Here is a 14,673-nt window from a genome sequence, read left to right as displayed (position 1 = left end):
ATGATCAGATATAACTTTTTTTCAGAGGTTTTGAAAGACTACTACGTGCTGCACATGTGTGCTGGTTTCCTTGCATCACAGATACTTATTTCCAGTGATCTGAGTTTGCCAAATCTTCTGTCCTGTCTTCTCTCCCTGGCCCTGGCTTGGCAGAATGCTGGGTACAAGCAGTAGGAGAACTCCAGCTTCTCTCTTCTCTTAGAGACTTCTAATAAAATTCAGTTCAGAAAGAGTTTAAACCAGGTTCTTATTCCAGTCCTTGGGGACTACTGCAGTTGTGCCGTGGTGTGAAAAGGCAGAGCCAGTGATTCCTCTCCCCAGTGATGTACACTGGGATACATGGCTCACTTGGACCAAAAGTGCCTGTGTAGGGAATATGCGGGGGAATTGAGCTCGGCACAGCTAGGAAGCTACACTCAAAGTCAAAGGCATAATAGGCCTGTCAGGGAAGAAACAGTATCTGTGCTGCTCTCCTTAGATAGGGGTTTAAGGTAAAAACTGTAACAAGATACTGGTTTGTGCTCTAGGCTGAAGCTGTGCCTGGGAAATTTTGTGATTATTCAAATAGTTGCGTTTTTAGTACTGACGTAGAAAAGAGCATTCTGTGACATCGAAATAAATATTTATATAGACAGTAAAGCTTCAGTTCCTTTTTTTTTGATAGATATTTTGGGGGTAACATTTACAGTGGTTTTCCTGGAATAAATGCCATGGCTAGAGGTACACCAAGATTCAGCTATCAGAAGCATAGGACAGTGCTCTTTGTAAGTATAAGAGTCAGGAGGGGATACTTTAATTTGTAGTAAGTGAGAAATGTTGTCTTTATTTTAACACTCTTAGGTCAAAGACAATTAAAATGCATCTGTAAATGTTTGTGATAATAATTTAGATATCTGTAGAGATTTAATCTGTTTGTTTTGCTTAGTTCACTGAAAATATGACTATATTTGTCACTAGTTGCATGTGAATGTCATATTCCACAGTGCTTCCCCAAACAATGCAGAATAGGGTTATTTTTAATAAGGCAGTTTCTTTGATCACATACAATATTCTATCTGTTCATTGTCCCCACATACTTGCAGTTGGGAATGAAAAAAATTCTTTTTTATTCCTCCAGTAGATGCTGCTTTGCTTTTAAATTTAAGATATTTTGTGTATCACTGTGTCTTTACAGACACTGCACTTGAAAGGGTTTCGTTCTCCCTTTTTGCTTTTTTTGTTTAGTTTTTTTTTTTCTCATGAGTCATCAGTGAGGTTTACAGTGGTAGGAATTTGCAGTCATAACAAGGAAGATGTCAACTCAGCATCAGGAAAGCTCATGCCAGAAATGTTCTGTCCCATGTTGCAAATGCAGTCCTCCAAGGGAAACTTTCATCTTCTCAAGCACGACCTTGTGATATGTGTGTGAGAGAAAAATTAAGTGCTTTTGCAAGCAATGCACAGTTTTGTGTTATGGGTGATAGTGCAATTTGGTGCGAGGTTGTGCATCTGGGATGCACTCAGTGGTTTGGCACCAAATAAAAGTTTCTTGAGCACACAGCAGAATTTTCATAAACAGAAGGAATTTAATAACAAATGTGGAAAATGGAATTGCTTTACTTATGGGAACAGATAGGAAATGAGTCCATCTAGGGAAAATACAGAAGTTTTATCAGGAGTCTCCAATTCCTGTCCAAAATCCTGATAGCATTTAAAAATGCTAAATGACTAACCTTCCTGTAGTCTGACATTTTAGAACTCTGTGAAACAATTGTTTTACACATGTTTTGGTGTTCACATGCTGCTGGCAATGAGCTCTGTTAACTTCAAAGAACTCCTGCACTCCCAAATGGCCAGGGAGGAGTTCTCATTAATGAGATATTGGACAAGATGGGAGATTCAAGCTCTTAATGTGAGCTGGCCTCCAGCCTGTGGGAGTGTGGACTGAAGGGACTGTTTCTGGATGGTATTTTGACACATTGATCTACATAGATAAACATTCACATGCAATCCAAGAACTTGCCACTGATCATAAATCTGGCTGGTCCCAAGGGAGTGAGTGCTGTGGTGAGAGAGCCAGTCTTGTGGATGAGTGGAGCATGTATCCCTTCTAGTCCCTCACTCTTAGCCCCACTTTATTTCCTGTGTAGGCAGCAAGTATGTTGGTGCTGCTCTTTGCTGTATTATTTGTTGTGTACTTCTTGTATTCCAAATGTAAGAATAGGAGAATGTGACCTGCATGTTTTCAAGCACTGGTGAATGCAGGCATAAGTTTACCTGCACTGTTCATGATTTGCTGCCTGGTTTGCACGAGCAGTGGGTTGAGGATAACATGGTGTTTACCCTGTGGTGTTAGGAATGCAAGACTGGCATTGCTGCTCAGAGATTCCTGTGTACCTGCTCAGAGAAATGAAGGGAGAAAAGCACAATGTTACGGGTGTTGTGTCTGAAGGTATGACTCAGTGCCCAAGTGGGCTTAAGGTGCTCACATGGACCAGTTCTGCCGTAGTCTTGCAGACAAATCACCGTACGCATGCTCTGCCCACACCACCCCACCTCCTCTTCATCAATGTTCACAAAGATTTCACAGTTCTTTTTGGAGAGATAAATTCAGAAATAATACATGAAACTGTTTGTCAGTTGTTAAGACCATTGCAATATGCTTTTTGTGCCTTTTTTGGCAATGTATGCTAGAGCTGATGGAAGATAACATTCTTTTTTTATCCCAAAGACAGCTCTTCCCTGCAGTGAGGGGATCAGCTCAGTCCGCAAAGTTGATCTGTTGGCTGCACTTCTGCCTTTTCTCTAGGCTGTTTAGGAAAATTGCTGTGCTCCGCAGAGGGAAAAACAGATTCCTCCAGAGTGTTTTCCCTGTGTTTTTGTGTTGCTGGGGTTGCTTTCTGGTCTGCACATGCCTGAAAGAAGGAGATGGGCCAGGGCTTTTGCCATGATTCTGCTTCTTCCTTGGGCTCATAGGTGGCTATAGGCCACCCCTAGAAGAAGATTGTGCAGAAGGTGACACTGCCAGGTGATAAGTTTGCAAACACCAGGACTACAAAATCATTTATTCATTTTATATTTATATTTAGGCTAAGATTAAAGTGGTACAAAATGTGACCTAAAAGGAGTCTGCAAAGTCTACCCACTAACTCCTTGATTTAGGTGTTTAAATACAGATTTAGGGACCTTATCTCCAAAAGCAATCCATAGTGCATGTTCTGCCTTCAGACCCTCTAAAAATGCCAACATCACAAGTGCATCTCTTTTAATATCTTTTAAATAATGGTAGTTTGGGGTGGACTGTATGAAATTGCAAACCACAACTTTTAATTTTGCATGTGTCCGTTTTGTCTTCTATTGTGCTTCAAAGGTTAGTACTCATAGAATTATTATGTCAAAAAAAGCCATCAGAACACTTCAGGTCTCAGATGTAGGTGAGCTTCAAAAGTAAGAGAAATAATCTGCCCAACAATTCATAAGCTGGAAGGCTTAATTATTCTGTTATTGAAAGAGGCAATTATAATTGCGTTTTGCCCAAACATGGGAGAACATGAAGTGCAAATATTTACATTTTTAAATGTAAAAGCCTCTGAGTAAAAGGCTTAAATGTAAGCACCTCATTTTGTGCCCTTACCTGCAGCATAGCAATATGGAACCAGACCCATGGTGTTTCAGTGAGGGTACAAGTGAAAGAGCAAGCCTCTTTTACTTAGTCATCATTCTGCTTGTGAGGTGTTTCGGTTTCAATGATTTAGTTGTAACAAGCATAAAAACAATTTCAGCAGATGTGAATAACCATTTCTATTGCGTGGATCTTTCTTCCTCAGTAAACAGGAACTTATGCTCCTTTGTTAATGTAGAACAAAGGAAAGGAGGTAATTGGGGGTACACTATTATAGGTGGGAGGTTGGCTGTTTCCTTTTTGCTCATGCAGCTGGAGCAGTGATAGATTTCAGAGCCAAGTGATGGATTCCATCTGTGCATTTGAGCCTAATGATGGGCAGATGGTATCTTTGCAAAGGATATATGGTCTTTATCTTCAAGTCAGCACTCTGCCAAGCAATGGCTGGTTGTGCAAATTCAAACTTCTGTAGTCTCCTAATCTCTGTAGTTTCGGGGCTATTTGGCCTAAGATCTTCTTGTTTAGATGATAGAGCAAGCTCTGTTAGCTTTAGCATCTCTGATGCTAATGATGAGATGCTGCAACTCAAGAAAATGAGCTAGAAAATGCAATTATTCCTTTACATCATAGAGGGAGTTGCTTAACAAATTCTATTTAGCCACACTTCAGCTGAAGGCACTGGAGATTGTAGAAACTCAGCTGAGGAATATAAGAGCTTTACCAACAGTGTAGTTGGGTGGATTAAGGTCTTGAGTCACGCAGGACTTTGTGTGGACTCCATCACGAGACTGCCTGTGTAGGACAAATTGCACAACCAGAAGTCTTGTTTGGTTTAGATGTGAGTGCTGAAGCAGCCTCCTAACATTTTGTGGGGCCAGAAGGCAGGTGGAAGTAGTCATGGACCCCATGATGTTATTTTTAGAGATATTTTTGTAGTAGCTAAGTAATAAGGTAGTTTTCTTAGACCATGTAGGTATTGTCCACCACAAATGCTTTACTTGGAGCTCCCTTGCACAGTGCTGGGGTAGTGTTGAAATTCCATGGGCAATGATGTGTGATTCTTGATTCAACTCAGTTGTGGTAAAACCTTTAATGCATTGAACAAATGCATTCTTAGGAAATGCTTCAATATCCGTGTCTCTAAGATTAAGCACCTTGCCTTGCAGACAGGGCAGGATTCATGCAGTTAAGAGTAAAAATGTTACATATACACACACACAAACACACACACACAGTCCTCCCTTGGTGTTTGCAGAAACTGTCACCTGTCAGTTTCAAGCATTCCATCCTCAAAGTTTCTAAATTACAGATGTCATTAGAGATAGTGATTTTTTACTTTATCATATTGTATGAATTACTGCATTAAAGCTGCAGATGTGGTGGAGTATAGCAAGACTCAAATGGGCACATTGCTAGCAAAGAAAGAAAATATTTGCCAGCTGCGGTTCCCAAAGCAGATAGCCAAAAAAGCAGGGAAGTTTAGCTTCACATCAGGATTGCTTTTAAGAAAAAGAAGTGAAATAGTTTTGTAATAAAATAATGACATTTGTTTTCATTTCATTGTATTTGTGCTCTGCTAGGAGAGCTTTGATACTTCACAGAACATTCATTGAGCAAGAAAATGTCCCCATCCTACCTACATCCTCTGAGTTATATAAAGCTGTGTTAGAGTGCTTGGCTCTGATACACTTCTGCTTTTTGTTGTGTGCCTGTTTTTTGCCAGAGTATGCTTTCTGGAAAATGGACCTTTTGCTGTCTGATAGAATGCCTAGCCATGATTGCTAACATTGCTCAATATTTTAAGTTATACTGGAGAGGTAAAGAAAAAAAGAAAAATTGGACCAAAATAATGCACTGAACTTGTTTCTGAAGGAGAAGTTTGAGGGAACAGTTGAAACGTTTCTTTTTTTTTCTTGTTGACACATTGGTAACACTGGTAACATGGTTGATAGAAGTATTTTTTTTCTTGTTGACACATTGGTAACATTGGTAACATGGTTGATATAAGTAAGCACCTGGTAAGCTCTGCACTGAGTGCAGATGTGAACTGATGTGAACTTCGCTGGCGTGAGGAAAGGATGTCACTCCAAATCAAAGCAAAGCTCTGCTACCTCCTGACCTTGCATCTTATGTTGATGTTTCTCTTGTGTACAAACCAGGGACTGAAGTTAATGAACCTTATGAGTGTTCAATGAATTTGGGATTAAGCTTTTAATCTACTATGCTGTGTGCAAGGGTTTGATTGCCAGCTCTGGCTGCCCAGGTGTGGTGTGCTGCAGCAGGAGGCAGGTGATGCTCCGTGTTAGCCATTTGTACTGAAACTGCTGATGAGGACCCCAAAGCTGTGTTCTCTACAAAGCCAACCCACAAGGTGTACTCTGTTCTAGGAAGGTTATTTTTAAAACAGAAACAGATAGTTCTGTATAACAGTATTTTTTAACAAGCATGTCAGCCAGTCCTGACTAAGGAAATTACAGAGGAGCTGGAGTCAGACCTTGTTCTTAAAAAAAAAATTCAGTGCAATAAAAAAAAAAATAAAATTAAAAAAAAAAAATTCACTGCAAATGGCTTATAAAGTCTGCAACAGTCTAAGAATTACACAGAATGAAAGGACTTTAAACAAATGTTACAGGCACTATACTTTCTGCAGACCAGACTGACACAGTGATGACCTTGCAATTTTTTTTACTGAACGTATCCCAGTGAGCAGAGTGTCTGCAGAACAGTAACTGTTGTCTTTCTGGCAATTGGATATTAGCTCGGTAACTGGAAGTGGGACATTTGTGCTATGAAACGCTTCTTATAGCTGAGGTACAAGGACTTCTTGGACATATTTTTCAAAAATAAAAGCTCGTTAATGAATAAAGCCATCCAGGTGAATGCAGATATCACCTAGTCTGCTGGCTGGAGTGTTTTCATGCTAATTAATACCACTACCTATATATATGAGTCTTACTTGTGCATTCCTGACTGGAATCGCCGCATTGCACGGTGTATAATTTTAACATTAAATAGTCTGCTGAAAATTAGTAGGAAAAAGGTCAAGAAATGCAAAATCCATGTTCTCTCAATGATGCTGTACTTCCTAATTATATGATACAGATATTTGAAGAGCAACTAATTTGAATCAGAAGCAAGTGTGAAGAATGCAAATGCTGCCATTAGTAGTGCCTAGTAGGTGCTAGCAGAGTTCTTTGCACTTGGTTGTAGGCAAGTATTCTTCCTGTGGTCATCATGGATTCCTTTTTGGAGTCAATCTATTAAAGACATTATGTGTAGTCATCCAGCACTCCAAGGAGGAAAGGGATATTTGAAGATACAAGAAAGAGGATGTAAAACAACAAAATAGGTGGGCAATGTTGAGGCCTGGATTTCAGCTTGAGCATGGCCCTGGTAGGGTTGTACTACAGTGGTGTATGGACTGATTAGTTTATGCTCTAATATAATGACCGTCATTGGGATTTTTGCTATTAACTCTATCTTCTATCCATATCTTCCATATCAATTTTCAGGGTGATTTTTTTTTTCTCAATATTTACTCATTAATACTAGTCATAAAGTATTCTAGTGAGGCACAAGTGAAAAGTATAATTTTTTTCCCAGTCTTCTAATTCAGTTATCAAAGTATTTGTTTTCTTCCCTAAAGAAGAAAAACCATATCCATACGCATATATGTATACAGAAAATGATTGCAATTTAGCAATGTGGTCCAATTTTTTCAGTCCAGATTCTTCCAAGCTGCTACTCTTTGGTGTAAAGAACAAAGTCATCTTTGCAAGTTTGATCTGGCTGTGGTTTTGCTGAGGGCTGTGGGGACTGGGACTGAGGCTGGGAGGCTCAGTGGGCAGCATGTGTCTGGCTGTTCTGCCAGCAGCCTCTCTGCAGGCAGAGATCTGTTCCTTGCAAAGGCATCAGGGTCTGTGTCAAAATGGCTTTGCAGTGTGCTTCTCTGGCTTGGCACATGGTGGCTTGGAAGGGGAGATGCTGAGACCTCTTCTTCCTGCCCAGTCTCTGACACTTGCAATTACAAAAGGGACTGAGTAAATACAGGGCTGGCAAACTGCTTGTGCTCCCAAGAGAAATGTCACTGCTGTTGAAGGAGTGTAGGTGATGTCATCCTGGTGAGTTGTTCTGGATGTCCCTTTGTTCTTGAAGTGCTCCTATGTGCCTCAAGTTTGACTGCAACTCCCAGTTTTTAACCTGAATGCATCTCTCCTCTGGGATAAACCTGCATGGGGCTGGCTGTGCTGGTGTACTCCATGCTGGGCAAAGCACTCCCCTGTAAAGTTACCACAAAGATTAGCAGGGCAGCACTTGCAGAACAGCTTATTCAGTAAGATAATATTTTCTGTTTCCTCAAACAAAACAGAGAATGCCAGTAACTGCCTGAAACAGAGTTTGGGCTTTTACTGGGACAGCAGCACTGGTCACAGACTGCATGAGGACATGTTGGCCAGATGTCTTAGAATGCCTTGGGAGGGCGGTAGTACTGTGGCCGAAATGAAGGACCCTCAGCACTGCTGGACTTTCTGTATGGATAGTTGTAAAGCTTCAAGTACAATAACAAAAGAAATGCTGATGCAAGCACTGCAGTAGCTGATGGTGCAGCTTGCAGAGTTGGCAGGGGCTCACTTTTCTCTTCTTGCAAGGAGCTGTTCACCTTTCACCTTCTGCATCACCAGCATTTTTTCCTGGGAGAGGTTCTAACTGTTGGCAAAGCCCACCAGAGAACTGAGTATGAGTGGGCTGGCTGTTTACACCATGTATTACAGGGATGGAGGTATAAGGAGTGTGGAATAGAAATTGCATTTTAGGGTCATATCCTTCAAATCACCTAGAAGTCAGTGCACAGTGTAACACATGCATTTCAAAGGCCTTGTATATTTATGGAAAAAGGCCTAGAGAGAAAAGTATTGGAAACAGCAGAGAGCTGCCAAACAAGCCAGTGCAAGCTCTTGGGCTTTTATTCCTCAAGCTCTTTTTTTCCCTCCCCTTGATATGTTTAAATTGCCAATTTTCTTTATGCTTCTTAAAAAGAAAGATTAATTCAAATTATTTTAATTATTTAACACCCAACAGAAATTAAACACAGCTATAACTTTTTGCTGTTTAGTGTGAGGTGGAACAAAAGTGCTGTCTATTGGCTTAGAATCATAGGATCATTTAGGTTGGAAGAGATCTACAAGATCATCAAGTCCAAACATAAACCCAGCACCACCATGTTCACCAGTGTGGACTTGATATTTTCTGAGCCTCAGAATTGCTGAGCTCTTCCCAAGGGAAACTTTTCAACAGTTTTCTTTTCCCCAAAACAACCTCGTGTAAACAGTATTCCTTTCCCATAACAACAGGTGTTGTTTGCTGTTTCTGTTACTTAGCCATTGAGAAAGGTGTCAGTCCTATGGACCAATAATGTGCCTTTTCAGCACAGCATGTTATAAAAGGGCTGAATGAATTGTAAATAAAAGTCTTCTGATTTCTACTGCCTTCTGACTGGAGTCAAGCATCTTTATTTTGTGTCCTATTGCAACACACCAGCAAACCATGTCTCTAAGAGCCACATCCCCACGTATTTTGAACACTTCTCTGGTCATCCTGTTCCAATGCCTTCACCATTTCAGTGAAGAAACTGAGATGTAATATGTATTCCTACATGTACAATACAATATTCCTACTATGTAATTTAAACTTACCCTGGCAAAATGTCAGGCCATTTTTTCTGGTCTTGTCACTATTACCTGGCTAGACAAGGTCTATCCTTTGAGAGGTAGCTCCAGGTATCAGCATTACTGGAAATTGATTATCAGCTTGGCATGATGAAAATAGGACTGTAAGATCTCTTATAGTAAATAAAGTGTTTTGGGTTTTTTTAATTCTCAGAAAAGAGAAAGGGGTTATACCTTGAAAAATATTTTGCACTGAATTGTCTGTTGCAGAGCCATAACATTTGAGCTAAATCCTCTGGTTAGGTGGGAAAAAAAACAGGCATGAAGCCTGTTTATGCTACCAGTTCTGGCTGGTGTCCTGAGAAGGACTGACAGGATGCACTATGAAATATCAGCCTGTTTGAGCACCTGTTTGAAGAGTGAGGTAGTAAAGTGGCTCTGCAGAACTGCCAGTATAATTCCTGTAGCTGTCACCTCCCTTCTTAGAAGCAGAATGGCTGGAAGGTGTTTGTCAACACAATTGCATATTTCTATATGAAAGGAGCTAATCCCTTAAAATTTTGGGAAGATATTTATAAAAAGCAATTAAATGTAGGAACAAAAATAGGATGTTTGTGTCATACTCCTGGAGCTTTATAAATAATGGGACTTGTTTTGTGAGTAGTTGCGCATTTCTTCAGAGGAGCATGTGATGCTCTCTAATTGAAATATTAATAGCAGGTAATGACACTGTGGAATGATGGCTTCTTAAATGGAGATATACTTTAACAGCTTTTAATCTGTGTAGTAACTGCATATTAAAAATCTTTGACAATTTCGATGAAGAGCAATTAGAGAGCATGCACAGTAGCTGTTCTTCTAAGTTAACTAATTCCCTAAGTCTCATGAATCTACACTAGATTGATGGGCTATAAAAATTCATTCAAAATTAAGTTTTTCATAGAAGAATAAAAACATCTAATAAAAAAAAAAAATCTTGCAAAACAATTAGCTAGCTTTATTGCAAAGTAGTTGTTTTCCTGTGAAAACTTCAGTGCATATTTTATGAGGAACAGGAAAGATAAAAATTGAAAGAAAGTCCACGAGTTTGACATCATTTCAGCATGCATTGAGAAAGAGGATTTTGAAACTAAATCAGTTTATTCCTAGTAAAGGACTCTTATGAGAGAATTAGGAAATTATATATATTGTATAGTCTAGACTTTTCTGTACTTGCACATTCCTACTCCATGTGAAACCCCTGACCTGCTTGTGTTATCAAAGAAGAGAAAAAATGAATAAAATTCCATATTTGGAACAAAAATGTTGCAGCTGTCTTGAAGACAAAATATGTACATGTCTTTGTGCTTTCTCATTCCAAGTTAGAACTGATTTTTAAGTAGTTTTGACTACAAAATTGAGCTCTATCCAGAGGCTTAGGGGGCTTCAGTGAACTGTCTTTAAAAAAATAAAAACTAAAACCCCCCGAGGTTCTGTTCCATCATGGATTTTTGCTGCTGGAGGTTGGGTGGTGGCCCTGGGCAGGTGCCATGTGGCAGCAGAGGTTGGGCAGCCTGGTGCAGCTGGGACATCAAGCTGGGGCACTGCTCTGCCCGGGCAGCACCTCTGGGGCTGTGCAGCTGTTGAGTGTCCACCTCACGTGGCTTCCACACAGGCCACGTGAGCCTCCCTTTCCCTGTGGCCACTGCTTTGGGTCATACACCGAGAGGTGGACAGGCTGCTCTAGGAGTGACAATCCACAGACAGCTTCTGGCACTGCCCTGACTCCTCACCAGGTGCTGGCCAGATGAAGAAGTAAATGTGTTGGCCAGGAGTGGGTTTGGAGGATGTGGATGCAAGGCAGAGAGGGAGAGGAAGGGATGTTGAGACTATTTGCCATGTTTTTATTAAGTCAGTAGCATCTGAGGTTAATCTCACATTAATGTCAATGCTGTAATGGCTTCTGATCATTAGTAACTTGAAAAATTTTTAATAATATGGAAATGTGCTTTTAACATTTTGTGTTTTAATAAATTGCAGGTATCTCAGGGAAATTTTTAGTACTGATTGGTTTATGTGCTATGTTTCCTGTCAACTAGATTTTTCCCAATATTCTCTAATCACCTTGTACCTCTCTTCCTGATTCTAATTACTAGAGCTTTGTATATGATAACAGGCACTTCAGTTCACAAGTGATTGCAGTGTTTTGAAGTGAACTACTCCAGAAACTTTCAATTACCTTTTAAATTCTGTATACAACTCGTGACTTCTGCTTATTTATTTGATGGAAATACTGTCACCCTGAAGCCATGGGAAACAGAGGGGACTGTTTGAGTGGCAGCAAAGTATTTTTGTTGGCTGGAAGAGGCAGATCTGAATGTGACCTTCAGCTGGATGCTCTTAAGCTTGATTGGGATATGGAAATTACATTCTCTGTCTCTGGAAAGAGAGGAGATGCAGTTTAAACTACTCAATCATCTTTCCAAATTTTTTTTTTCTTCACACACACACCCCTCACGTTCCCAGAACATAATATAATATAGTAAGGGAATATTTAAAGAATCGACTTTCCCAATGTATTGGTTGCCTGACGGTATCTCTCCATCTGTGTTGTAAGATGGAATGATTAATTCAGTCTTTTAATAGCATGTGGTCAGAATAAGAGATGTTGGAATTCACAAGCAGTAAAAGTAGAAGCTGTAAAGACGATGTTGGGGATTGTGATACAATATATCCGGTACTATCTAGGAATATGATGATACTGTCAATACTGTCATGAAAATAAAACTCAAAATATTTTGTCTTTTGAAAGATATAGATCATAGTGCAATTCATAAATTGTTTTCTGTTGTCTTTTTAATACCCCTGGTGAGATGCTAAAATGCAGGTACTAATATTTTGCTTTTGATTTGGATTTCCAGTTTGACCGTAAGTAGATCAGTCTTTCCAGTTTGACCATAAGTAATGAGATCACTCTTTGCTTCACTTTCTGCATATGAAAGTGCTGATGAATCATGGAATCATGGAATCATTTAGGTTGGAAAATTCCAACAGTTAACCCACACTGCCAAGTCTATGATCAAACCATGTCCATAAGTGCCACATCTACATGTCATTTAAAAACCTCCAGGGGTGGTGACTCAACCACTTCCCTGGACAGCCTGTTCCAGTGTTTTATAATAACCCTTTCAGGGAAGAAATTTTTTCTCAATATCCAATCTAAACCTCCTCTGGCACAGCTTGAGGCCATTTCCTCTTGTCCTGTCACTTATTATATGGGAGAAAAGATCTACCCTCTACTTGCTAAAATGCTTTCAGGTAGTTATAGAAAGCAATAAGGTCACCCCTGAATCTCCTTTTTCTCCAGGCTAAGCACCCTCAGCTCTCTCAGCTGCTCCTCATCTGATCTGTGCTCCAGACTCTTCAGCTCCATTGCCCTTTTCTGGACTTACCCCAGCCCCTCAGGGTCTTGTCATGAGGAGCTCAGAACCAAGCACAGGATTCGAAGTGTGTCCTCACCAGTGCTGAGCACAAGGGCACAATCACTCCCTGGTCCTCCTGGCCACGCTACTGCTGATACAGGCCAAGGTGCCATTTGCCTTCTTGGCCACCTGGGCACACAATGGCTCATGCTCAGCCGCTGTCAACCAGGACCCCCAGCTCTTTTCTGCTGGGCAGCTTTCCAGCCACTCTGCCCCCAGCCTGTAGCACTGCATGGCGTTGTTGTGAGCCAAACTCGAGACCTAGCAGCTGTCCTTATTGAATCTCATACCCTTTGCCTTGGTCCATCAATCCAGCTGGTCAAGCTCTCCCTATGTAGAACCTTTCTGCCCTCCATCAGTTCGACACTCCCACCCAACTTGGTGTCATCTGAAAACTGGGTGAAAGTGCACTCAATCACTTCATCCAGACCATTGATAAAGATGTTAAACAGGACTGATGCCAATACTGAGCCCAAGGGAACCTCACTTGTTACCAGCTACCAGCTGGATGTAGTTCCATTCACCACCACATTCTGGCCACAGCCATCCAGCCAGGATGTTACACAGCAAGCAGTATGCCTGTCCAAGCCATGAACAGCCAGTTTCTCCAGGAGAATGCTGACTTGCAGCATTATGAGTTTCAGCATATGCTGAATATCTGACTTTCCACATTTTCTGAGCTTTGGGCACTTCAAATATTCTCCAGACTTGAAGGTTTATGATGGAACCTTTCTTCCATGCAGGGTGTGGACACTTCCCTGCTTAGGTTTATTTTTACAGTATTTGGGATTAAGTCAGGGATAGCAGTTGGTCTTTTCTTCTTCTTCTTCTTGTTCTTCTTTTCCTTCTTCTTTCTTCTCTTCTGTCTCCTTCCCCTTTTTCTTCTCCTCCTCCTTTTTTCTTTTTTCTTTTTTCTTTTTTCTTTTTTCTTTTTTATTTTTTCTCTTTCTTTTTTCTTTTTTTTTTCTTTTTCCTTTTAACACCCTTTGTTGTGAAGTAACCATCACTTACAGTTTTCTGAAATGAGGTTTCTGCTCTGCAGTCAGTTATGACATTTACTCAGTCTGTAATGGGATGCCAGTAGTGTCATGCTTTGCTGATTCATATTTTCTTCAGCATTTCAAACTCACTGCCATTGCCCTGTTTTTTGGTCAAAACTATAACCCAAATGCTAATTTTTCACAGATATGAAATTTTAAAATCTTAGGAATTCTGTGCCACATTTCATGCAGATAACTGTCAAGTTTTTTGAGATATATGGGATGTGGTCTTTCCAAGGGAAGGCCTTTTCTGAGCTTACTCACATTTCATTTTGTTTGTTATTTATGGCTTATTACTGGATTTCTGAACGTGATTTGGAAAAATAGTACATTGATTTGGGGCTTTTAGTGAGCAGAAAAAGTGTCTTTAGATTTCAAATGTTTGTTTAAAATGAAACTTTCTCTATAGGGAAATAGCACTTGGAAACAGGGGATTGCACTTGAGAAGGCCTTTGTATGCTCAGAGTATGTCTGAGAGCAAGGACTTGAAATGGTTTTTTACATCCTGAGGGATGTAAAGCATTGTCAGATGCAGCTGCATCTACTTGTTAGCTGTTTGAGAAATCTTGGAGCCTAGACAATCTTTGGTCCTGGTAGAGAATGAAAAAATAATTCTAATGTCTCAAACTTTTGCAGGATGGGAAAATGCATTCTGCAGCTACTAGACTATGCAGAGTTATTTCTATTACCCCTATTTAAATCTCTTGGGATAAGCTCCTCTTTTTCATCTCTCATTTCACAACAGGAAAAAAATATAATTACATGATGACATGACTTGAAGAGCATTGAGAAGTTTTACATAAAATGACATTGCCCAAGGTATTGCAGAATTACATTTGCCCAGAGGGAGGGAGTATGGGAGTAAGCATCAGTAAATCTGTTCAAAATATAATCAGCTGCTTTTT

The 14,673-nt window shown here is 40.2% G+C and overlaps 1 protein-coding gene across 1 annotated transcript in view; it reads left to right on the top strand.

Annotated features, from left to right (window-relative positions):
- Positions 1 to 14,673, top strand: part of DHRSX (dehydrogenase/reductase X-linked) — a gene marked incomplete at its 5' end in the record, with an annotated part of 164,582 nt that overhangs the window by 13,126 nt on the left and 136,783 nt on the right. The gene's annotated exons all lie outside the window — the stretch shown is intronic.

The sequence above is a fragment of the Zosterops lateralis genome, assembly GCF_965231275.1.
Source record: "Zosterops lateralis genome assembly, chromosome: 2".
NCBI lineage: Eukaryota > Metazoa > Chordata > Aves > Passeriformes > Zosteropidae > Zosterops > Zosterops lateralis.
The sequence above is the reverse complement of the archived record's forward strand: the minus strand, read 5'-3'. Positions and strand labels throughout refer to the sequence as shown.